The sequence below is a fragment of the Triticum dicoccoides genome, chromosome 3A, assembly GCF_002162155.2.
Source record: "Triticum dicoccoides isolate Atlit2015 ecotype Zavitan chromosome 3A, WEW_v2.0, whole genome shotgun sequence".
Lineage (NCBI taxonomy): Eukaryota > Viridiplantae > Streptophyta > Magnoliopsida > Poales > Poaceae > Triticum > Triticum dicoccoides.
In genome coordinates this window covers 678,178,499-678,189,829 of record NC_041384.1, presented here as the reverse complement: position 1 = coordinate 678,189,829, position 11,331 = coordinate 678,178,499, and positions in this window count along the sequence as shown.

The following is an 11,331-nucleotide window of genomic DNA, read 5'->3' as shown; positions in this document are numbered from 1 at the left end:
ACGATGTATTCGAGATTATATCTATTATTCGAGATGATGTATTCGAGATTATATCTATTATTCGAGACGATGTATTCGAGATTATATTCGATGATGCTTATTATGTACTATGATTGATTCAGTTTTTCCTTATTAATTGATTGCATCCATGCATTGTAATTTGAATATATTTCTTTTGGATTAGTTAAATAAAACCTATGGCGGACAATACCGGCAGAGAGGGAGAAGAGGCCCTGTTCAATATCATACGCAATCCTCGCGGGCCAGATGATGATCAGAATGAAGAAGATTATGACGGCTCCGAATATCTGAACAACACCGGGGTGTGTGATATGATATTCGATCACGACGACCGAATTGATGAAGTCATGAACTATGAACATGATGAAGAAAATGTTGATCTTGAAACAACAAAGACCGCGCGAGGTATATATATTTATATAAGCAGGCATCTGGTGATCATCACATGTTTTAAATGACTTGAAGATATATTAACGAATTGATCTTTCTTCTTTCAGCCATCTGGATCGAGCAAATCTTCACGCAACAAGAAACGAGGCCCGAACAAAAAGTTGAAGGAGGTCATAAAGTACAATATCGAGGCCATCAAACCTAATGGCGAACCATTAGCGCGTAAGAATATTGCGGACAAGTTCATTCGTCAGTGCGGAGTTCTTGTGAAGGATCAACTCTCGATCTCCCTTCAAGAATGGAGAGAGCCAGCAAAGCCACGTCCAGGAGTTACTTTTGTCGACGACAGACAAAAACTTCTGCTTTGGGAAACGCTCATAGAACATTTCACCCTACCAGATCATTTCACAGATGCAGATGTGGAGAAAGTCAAGGACACTGCTCTTAGGAAGATGGCGGTTGCATTCAACAACCACAAGAATCGTGTATGGGACAAGTACGTCAAGGGAGGAAGGAAGACTCCAGTATTCGAGGGAACACTAGAGAAGCAAAGTGCTCATTGGGACGATTTCGTGAAATTCAAGGATTCGGAATTATCTAAGGAACGGTCAAGAATAAACAAGGCCAATGCCGCAAAAAAGGATAAGTTCCATAAGCTAGGGCCAGGTGGCTCTGCGGTGGGAATACCTAAGTGGGATAAGTCTGAGAAAGAGATGGAGGATGCAGGTGTCACTCCAGAAACATTGAGCTGGCCCCCATGTGCAGGACTTGGTTCTATGCGCATGGGGGGGAGTTGGACCCGAAGGCAGGCAAAGTTTCGAAGAAGGCATGTCTGGACGGAGCCGAAGATAAGCTACTTGTTGCAATAGAAGAGGCTCGGTCGGGGGTGTTCGAGCCCAACAGAGAGAACGACGAGCTTACGCGTGCCCTGGGAAATCCTGGACACCCGGGAAGAACACGAGGCAAGGGCGCTATTCCGTGGTATGAGGGGTTTTCGGACTGGAACGCCGACTACAGAACCCGTGCGAGAAAGAAGATTGCGGAGGAGAAGAAGAGGAAGATGGAGGAGGAGCAGAGGAAGCTGGACTATGAACCCCTTCAAGGCCTAGAATCAGTGCACGCGGACTTGGCAGTCAAATTCCAGCAGCAGCATGAGCAGATCGACTCACTTAGCCAGCAAAGGGGGTCTCAGTAGCTACAGCAGCCAGCGGATGATCCAGCATTGGATAGCACCGTCCCATCCATGTCGAGAAGCAGCGTGGGTTCCGCCCCGGGCGACGCATTGCTAGATAGCTACCCAGTGGATGACATCATGGAGAAGACTAACTGCGAGCTACACTTCAAAATGAAGAACATATCCATGAAGGTGGCGGACGCCCTTGCTTTTACAAATCCCCCCGAGGCAACCTTCCATTGCAACCCGATTCCAGCAGGCTATGCTCGTGTCTTGGTTGATGACGTGGTGGACCAATATTCGGGGCTAGGGCTTGACATTCCTAGAGGTGACGAGGAGCACACACTGGGAGAGGCCAACCATCGTATCATCCTATGGAGAAAGGATTGCATCATCTTTCGAAGGCCACCGACACCGCGTCATCCGACTCCTCGTCGAAGTCCACCACCGAGTCAGCAGACTCCTGCTCCTCCAAGTACACCGATGTGTTAGGACACTCCTCCTCCAAGTCCGGCACAGCTTCAGGCCACTCCTCCTCCAAGTCCGGCAAAGCATCAGGCCACTCCTCCTCCAAGTCTGGCATAGCTTCAGGCCACTCCTCCTCCTCCAACTCAGCCACGTCAGCCGTCTTCACCGCCTCAGCAGTCACGAAAGAGAGCCGCCTCAGCTATGGTGCATAGCGGTACAAATCGAGGTAGTATTGGAGGTACAGGCGGAGGCAAGCGATTTCAATATGGTCCAAGCAGCCTCGCGCCTCTTCCGTATAGGCCTTACGACAAGTCCGAGGAGGAAAACACAGCCATATCGAAGGCCGAGGTGGAAGCCCATTTTGCACCGAAACTGCCACCGCCGCCAAGGGAGAAAGTGCCTGAGGAAAAGATTGACCACTTCATTCGTATGGCTAGACCACCAGCTCCCAAGCCTGTTGACACAGACTATGAGCGCCACCTCAGGAAGTTAAATCGAGCATGTCTACAGAAAGAGGCGAGCTCGAGCTCGAGCAAATCAGCTGGCAAAACATGCGGTAAAACCGTTCCCCAGCTGGGGGAACAGGCGGCGCAATCAATCCCCCCGCTTGTTGTGCCAACAACACATGAGAGTACGCGTGCCCAATATTATTGTGGGCAAACCGTTTATGTTCCTGAGATGGGCGATGTGGTAATAACCGAGGAGCATATTGAGCAGGCTAAAATGCTCAAGATCACTGTTGGACAACTCCTCGATATCGAGCCCATGCCTCTGATTGCAGAGGAGGAAATAAAATGGAAATATGTCCGGGGCCAACCTTTGGTCGAGCCAGACAAGGTAGTAATGATCCTTCCTGTCATTCACCATGAGGGACTCTCGATTGGAAATCTTGGTAATGTCCATGTACCATTGATGCAATTCATACATTCTCGTTGGGAGTTGTGTCCGTTGAGTATTCAGAACTATTTCAGTTATACAATCAAGACACACTCAACAAATCTATCGTCAGTTGCTATTGTCTGTAAGTGATTTATTTCTGTAATTTAAGTCTCGAGCTAGCTGTAGTGATCATTTTGATCAATCATTACCTGTAATTATCCTCACTATATTCTTTTTCTATGGTATTATGCAGGATGAAGATTTATGAAATGAAAAAAAGTGGACGCTATGGCATTGGGTTCGTTGACCCAAATACCATTAATGAATACACATGGAAATTAGATCCATATTATGAAAAAAGTGTAGAGGAAAGCATGCTAGAGTTCTTCAAGCGCCTCAAATACAATGAAGATATACTACTTCCTTACAACTTCGAGTGAGTCACACTGTCTTGTACTACAAATTCTGTTTTGCCTACTAGCTAGCTACATGTTTTTGCTTACATATGCCCTCTTAATTAAGGAACGGTTGAAATACTAGACTCACTACTTAAGAAAGCAAGTGACTACACCATCTTGTCTGGGATAGTCAACAGGTAATTTCAATCATTATTAACTATATCTCGGCCTATTTAGTTTGTCATTTCCTGATATGAACTATTTAATAACCCCTTTATTCATTTTCTTTGTCGGCAGGCAGGGCTTGGGCAAAGTTCATCAGCGTCACTCCAGGCCAATGGAACTGAAAGCTGAAATGGCATCGACCCAAGGTAAGTAATTAAGTAGTACTAGCTAGCTAGCTGCCATCTCTTTAATTATCATGCTTGATTAATTATTATCTAATAAAATTCCATTCTCGTAAAGGCCCTCAAGCAGGCGCCGGGGAATAATCTATGTGCATACTATGTTTGCGAGAACATTCGCATGATGGCATCCGAAAGGAGCAGATCTCAAAGACAGGAGTGGGTACGTTTGTCAGAACACTATTCACAATTTTTACACCATTATCGATATCTATTCACACAACTAATACACATGCATATTGATCTCCTTCTTAACAGTTCAAAGAGGTGCGGGAGCAGCTCCTACCAACGGAGCGCAGACAAGCAATTCAAGAGGAAATAGCGGGATTTTTGCTCGACCAGGTCATAGATCCCAAAGGAGAATACTATTACCCGCTACCGCCCCCATGAACCACTTCCAATTGTTATCGTGCTCCGAAGGCACCAATTAGGCTAACGCCACTGGCTCCGAAGGCACCAATTAGGAGAGATTGTATATAGCTAGCTAATTCTATATATATACATGTGTGAATTAATTAATTGTGGTTGTGAGACATTCAATGATATATATATATATATATATATATATATATATGATCGGTTCTACTAGAAATTCTATTTATATATATGCATAACGTGTACAATATGTAGTATCGTAAAATACCAGCAAACGAAAAAGAATTAAATGGAAAACACAAAATTAAATGAAAAAGAAATCATAAACCCAAAACCCCCCAACCTTTTAATACCGGTTGGTGTCACCAACCGGTACTAAAGGGCTCCCTACCCCTAGAGCTGGCTCGTGTCACGTGCTTGCCCTTTAGCACCGGTTTGTGCTGAACCGGTACTAAAGGGGGGGCCTTTAGTGCCCACACTTCACTGCCGGTTACCGAAACGACACTAAAGGGCCTTATGAACTGGTGCTATTGCCCGGTTCTGCACTAGTGAGAGAGACCTCTACTTTCTGTACTAACCACTTAACCCAATGCAACTAATACCTGAAATCAAGACTAGAAGTCCAGAACCATTAGCATTACATCTTGGAACTTCAGATGTAAGCCCGGGCACCAAAGGGAATAAAGCAAAAATAACTTGCCTCATAGGAGTACTCATGTAGATAAACCTTGCCATGAATCCTGTATTTCTTCAGTAACATGCCGATTTGTAAATGTCAGGTACTATGTCAAATTTGGCTGGTTAGTAAGCAAAAACACGATGCCACAATTTGAATAAAGATAAAGTACTCCATGCATAAATTAGACGAATTGGAGGTGCATGCCACAATCCCTGGAGAAAACATGGCAGGAGGTAAATGTTACCACATATAGCATACTATCTACATCATAAGTTGCTTTTGGCTTTGATTGCTATATCAGAGAATAATTTAGCTCTACCAAGGAATTGTGCTACTGCTTCAATTAAAATAAATATGTACTCCTACTATACTATATGTCACACGGATTAACAAAATAAGCATTGTTGTCGGTCCAAGGTCATTTAATCAAAACTTGAGTGCTCCCAACTTCCAACTTCAAATACAAAAATTAAATCCATCCAAGAAAAGGAAACATAAATCACTACCTGTGTAGCATTTATGTGATAATCAACATGCTCCTCTGCCCGCCCTCCAAAGCAAAAGTAAAGCTGCGCATCAGCAACCCACGCGAAATGTGAAATGAGCTAAAAAACAAAACATACTCACAATCGCTGCTCCCAGCGATGGGCATAATTCATGTGACAACCTATACTCTGCAGGGTATAGTCTGGCTCCACGTCCTGCACCTCCTCATCCTAATCGAACCCCTCCTCTTCAAAGCCTCGGAGAGCTCGTCCTCACCTTCACCCTCACAGGTAGCCCTCACCCTTAGCCTTCAGATCATCATCACCATCACCATGGACGTCACCCAGGTGCTCCTGGTGGTGGACGCGGTGGTGGTGCTCCAGCTCCTCCTCATTCTCATGCTCATAGCTCCCGTCCTCTGAGCTCCCATAATCGTTGCACTCGCCGGCTCCATTCATCCGCAACATCATGTACGCCCTCTCCCGCAACTATCCAGAAGGGATGTTATATGTTGGTCGCACCCTAGAAAAATAGAACATCGGGATATCGGTAGCGCACCTCGGAAACCTAGGGACGGGGACGGGACAGCCAGGGTCGCGAGATCTAGCCAACTTGCCTGCTCCTGGATTTCATTGTGGACCTGGCTGAGGGACGTAAACGAGTGCCATGACGCGCGTCACCGTCGGCCTTGGCTGTCATAGCGGCTTCCTCCGGAAGTGTAGGCCAGCGGGTGCTGATTCGGGCTAGGGTTGCGGCCGGCGCCGGGCCTCTCGCCGCCGCTGCTCCCTTTTGAATCCTCCTTGGGCGCGATAGTGAGGTGCGGGACGAAAGGGATCTGGTATATATATACTCCCTCCATTTCTAAGTATAGGTGTGTCAGATCAGAGTTCTAGAAACCTGGTAATTCATTTCTTATCATCATCTGGTTTGATCAATAAGGCTAAATAGACGCATAGAATGTTCACAGGTGCAACAAAATTTTGATAAGGTAACATGTTAAAAAGGTCTAACAAAGCCAAATGTCTTGAGTGGCAGTAAGACAAAATGATTTCCCTGAAAGCTGAGCCAAGAGAAGTGTCTTGATCAATTTGTCCATTCCAAGAAACACCATAGAGACATGCTTGGCTGCAACCATAAAGAAACCATGAAATATCATATTTAACTAGTCCAACAGGCATGTTCAGGGAGTTGAGTACATTTTTCTCTGCAAAAGAACAATTTAACCCACTTTAGGATTGAAAGTATGTCTAGAGGGGGGTGATTAGACTACTTGACGAAATATAAATCTAGCCTTTTCCCAATTTTAAGTCTTGGCAGATTTTAACAACTTAGCAATATTCAAGTAAACAACCTACACATGCAAGTCTAAGAGTATAGCAGTAGAATGGAAAACATTGCATATGAAGGTAAAGGGAGTGGTTTGGAGGGAGCAAACACAATGTAGACACGGAGATTTTTGGCGTGGTTCCTATAGGTGGTGCTATCGTACATCCACATTGATGGAGACTTCAACCCACGAAGGGTAATGGTTGCGCGAGTCCACAGAGGGCTCCACCCACGAAGGGTCCATGAAGAAGCCACCTTGTCTATCCCACCATGGCCATCGCCCATGAAGGACTTGCCTCACTAGGGTAGATCTTCATGAAGTAGGCGATCTCCTTACCCGTACAAACTCCTTGGTTCGACTCCACAATCTTGATGGAGGCTCCCAAGTGACACCTAACCAATCTAGGAGACACCACTCTCCAAAAGGTAATAGACGGTGTGTTGATGATGAACTCCTTGCTCTTGTGCTTCAAATGATAGTCTCCCCAACACTGAACTCTCTCTCACTGATTTGGATTTGGTGGAAAGATGATTTGAGTGGAAAGCAATTTGGAGAAGGCTAGAGATCAAGATTCATATGATTGAAATGGAATACCTTGACCTCAACACATGAGTTGGTGGTTCTCTCTCAGAAAATGTATGATGGAAGTGTAGGAATGTTCTGATGGCTCTCCTCACATATGAAGAGCGGGTGGAGGGGTATATATAGCCTCCACACAAAATCTAACTGTTACACACAAATCACCAAACTCGGTGGGACCGAATAATGAAACTCGGTTGGACCGATTTAGTTCAAAATGTGAATGTTAGGATTTTCGGTGGGATTGACATGTCAACTCGGTGAGAACGATTTCACTAGGGTTAGGGCATAACGTAATCTCGGTGTGACCAATTACACAAACTCGATGGAACCGATTTTGGTAATAAGCTAACCAGAGAGTTGGCCAGGCAAACTCGGTGGGACCGATTCGCTCATCTCGGTTGGACCGAAATGTTACGAAGGGGAAACAAAGAGTTTGCATTGCGAACTCGGTGGGACCGATCGCTCATTTCGGTTGGACCAAAACGTTACGAAGGGAAACAAAGAGTTTGCAATCCCATCTCGGTGAGACCGAGATCCCTATCAGTGAGACCGAAAAGACTAAGGTTTTGTGGCAGTGGCTATGTCAACTAAACTCGGTGGCGCCGGATAGAAAGTTTCGGTGGGGCCGAGTTTGACTTTTGGTTTGGGACATATGTGGATATGAGAAAGTGGTTGAGGGTTTTGGAGCATATCAGTAAGCATTTTGAGCAAGTAACCCATTAAGCAACACCTCATCCCCTTTTAATAGTATTGGCTTTTCTTATGGACTCAATGTGAACTTGGATCACTAAAAGTAAAAGGTAGAGTCTTTGAGCTTTAGAGCTTGAGCCAATATTTTGTCCTTAGCATTTTGAGGGGCCACATTTCTAATCCATGCCATGCCAATCATTGAGCTTTCCTAAAATATTTATCTTGAAATAGCATTAGCTCAATGAGCTATATGTTGTTAGGAATTACCAAAACCACCGAGGGATAGTTGCACTTTCAATCTCCCCCTTTTTGGTAATTGATGACAACATATAGATCAAAGATCGGACAAATGATTACAAGATTGAAATACATCATCGCTTTGAGAAGTATGTGATAAGCAAGAGCTCCCCCTAAATTTGTGCATTATTTAAAATTTCCTTTTGAATGCAAATGCACAATTGATTAGGATCATGGGTCACTCTTCCATGTCACATACATCTTGGTGGAGCGCTCAAAATGATAAACATTACAAACATGCACTCATCACCAAGCAAAGTGAATGATCATATATGGAATATAAGAGATAGATAATATCATCCAAGGAAGCATTAAAGTAGCATATGATCAATCACATGATCAAACAAGTATCTCACACAGACAAAGACATAGTGTATCAACCAAGCGCATAAAAAGGTTCAACCAAAAACAAGAGAGATAAAAAGCAAAAGACTCTCTCGCGAAGCCTATGATCTATACATATTTCTCCCCCTTTGGCAACAAGTTACCAAAAAGTTTGAAAATGCGTTGTACTATGCGTCTCTCAGGCTCGGTCTTCGGGAGGTGGTGTAGAGAGAACTCCAAGGACAAAGGCATCTGTCAATGTAGTTGGAGCTGGTGGAGTGGCTGCTAGAGGTGGTACTGAGGCTGTAGCTGCTGGTGCTGACAAAGTAGTTCTAGGAACTGGTACTGGCACTGCGGCAGACCTCTGACCTAGTGGCACAGGCTGAAAAGTATTACTAGTTGCCTTCCCTCTCCTCTTTTCTGCTTCCTCCTAGAGCTGCTCAACTGTAGTCTGTATCTCAGTTACCTTGAGGTCAAGATCATAAAACTTTGTTTCAACAATCCTCTCCAAGCTCTCCTGATTCAGAGTCAGGGTGGCCAAGCCCTTCTCAATCCTCAGTGTAGATTGAATTAGATAGCCCAATTGATCTTGTTTTGACTTGAGGAACACCTAAGATGCTTCTTCTGCACTTGGCATCCTTGCAGCTTTCTCTTCCTTAGCTTTGGCTCTCTTCTCTTGTGCTTGAGCTGATGACGGTTCATTCTCATTCATGAAAACTTCATTGTCTTCATATTTAGGATATAGGGGTAGATTCTCCTTGTCCAACAAGTATGTTCCTATGCCCATCTTAGAATTGATGAGCTCCTGAATATGTGGAGCATACCCACAGCTTCTCTTTTGGTCAGCAGATGTCCTTTTGATTGTCTCTACAATCAGGCTCATGACTTTAAACTTTTGAGGGAAATCAAAGATTTGCAACATGTTGATGGAATGTCCTCTAACCATCTTGTGATCTCCAGACTTGGGTAGCAATGTGTGCCTAAGGGTCCAGTTGATGGTAGGCAGACCAGACAACAAGTAATGTAGTGATCCAAGGTTGTGAGTCTCTAAGGCTTAATCTGGGATCTCTTTGTACATGTTTGCCATGGAGTTGTGGTCTTTCTTCTTCTTGGCATACACATCCAAGTCATCCTCATGTTCTTCTGGGGCATTGATCAGCTTGGCCCATTCTTCAACAATGGATTGGTACCTAGTACTTTCAGACATCCATATGATCTTCCCATCTGGGTAAAAGTGAGCAGTGGAGTAAAACTGCATGATCAGTTTATCGTTCCATTTTGTGAGCTTTTGTCCAACAAACTCATCTACTCCACATGCTTTGAAACTGTCATATACTCCTGGGAAATGATCTTCATTCACCTTGATGTATTCCCAATCAACCCATCTCATGTCACAAACAATGGGCTTCTTGTCAAGCAAAATTGACGCATAGAAGTCTTGCTGTTCTTTGGTATGAACTCTGTAATCAACTGCAGTCCACCTCCTAATAACATAGGGATCAGACTGTCTCCATAGTCTCAGTCCAGCATCTTTTTGATGTGCATGTCTTCACCCACTGGATGAGCATCATTGTGGTCTGGGATCTTGGGTTTCAATTTCCTCAAAACAAGAGACTCATCATCCTCTTCTTCAGCTTGAGGCATTGGGGCCTTGTTTTTCTCTTTAGCGGGAATACTTCTAGTGTTCCTCTTGGGCTTTGACTTCTGAGCTTGAGCTTTGGGAGCAGACTTGGGCTTTGATGTTGCAACCCCTGACTTAATAGCATCTCCCATAAGCTTCTGAGCTTTGGGTGCTGGAGCATCCTCTTCCTCTTCCTCTTCTTCTGCTTGATCCTTAAACATGGATGATCTCCCTAGGATTTTGGCAGTGGTCTTCTTGACCCTCTCCTTTCTCTTCTTGCCTTCTCTAGCCTCTTTGGGTTCAAGAGTGAACTCCATAGTTTCTTCCAAGGCCGCTTTCCTAGGCTTGGATGTTGGCATTCTCTTGGCAGGTGCCTTCTTGTGCACCCCTGGCTTTGTTGTAGCAGCTGAGCCATACTCCTTCTTCAGAACTTTCTTCTTTGAGGTGGCCTCATCCTTGTCGGCGTTCTGGGAACGGGGGTCCCTAGACTTGCCTGCCTGCGGCCTGCAGCGTGGCTCAAGTGGGGGCCCAGCGCGACCCATCTTCATCAGGTCAAGCTCAAGACCCTCGCGAGGGGCCAAGCCTTGTGGGGCGGATGACAGAAAGCTTCCTCAGAGGCAGCCTCATCAGGCAGGCTCGCGAGGAGGCAGAGAGATCAAGGCAGGGGTACCTCGCGAGGAGCCCGTGATGCAAGCCATGACGATCGAGACCAGGCGGGCGTCGGCCTGTGCAGTGTCCTTGTTTCCCCTTTGGTGCAAAGGGGGCAAGCACAGGCCAAGGCACCGGGCAAAGGTTTCCATTCCGGTGCAACGAGACCAAGACCAGCAGAGCGGCAGGACGGAGGTCACCGTGGAGCCCAAGACGGCGTCATCACTAGTACTTTTGGCAGCCGAAGACCACCTTTGGTCAGGATAACTTGTACTAGATGTTCCCCTTCAAAATGGCCAATTGTTGGCGCCCTTCCCTCTCATTATTGAGAAAATTCCTTATTTGACACTATCTTAAAATCTGCTTCCTTATTTGACACTGGAAAAGTTTTTCTTCCCTATTTGACACTATCTTAAAATCTGCTTCCTTATTTGACACTGGAAAAGTTTTTCTTCCCTATTTGACACAACTTCTAAATTTTATTCCTTATATGACATTTCCGTCCATTTTGAGCCTAAATGACACCTGAAAAGACTCTTTTGCCTCTCATGTGGTATGTGTGTGGGGG